We start from the raw sequence: 282 nt of genomic DNA on the forward strand, positions 1-282 counted from the left end.
GAAGTATTTTGATTCATTCGGAAATATAACGAAACGTGCGCACTGCTGCTGGCGAGCAATAGTGCAATAATTATTACTCACTTGTGTTTCCTGTCCAATGGAAAGGTGGCTTCCACAGTCTTTCTTCAGAGGTGAATATTTTGCCTAAGAACCACACGACCGTGTTACCAAACAGGCTTCCTCAGGAAACCCTCTTATCTTGGTATGGAGCACGCGTCAAGAGTGTTTGGTCGGGTCGTTATTGTTTTTTTTTGTTATTGGAAAGGTGGACAAGGATGCTAT

Source organism: Trypanosoma equiperdum (assembly GCF_001457755.1).
Source record: "Trypanosoma equiperdum strain OVI genome assembly, contig: ctg_744, whole genome shotgun sequence".
NCBI lineage: Eukaryota > Euglenozoa > Kinetoplastea > Trypanosomatida > Trypanosomatidae > Trypanosoma > Trypanosoma equiperdum.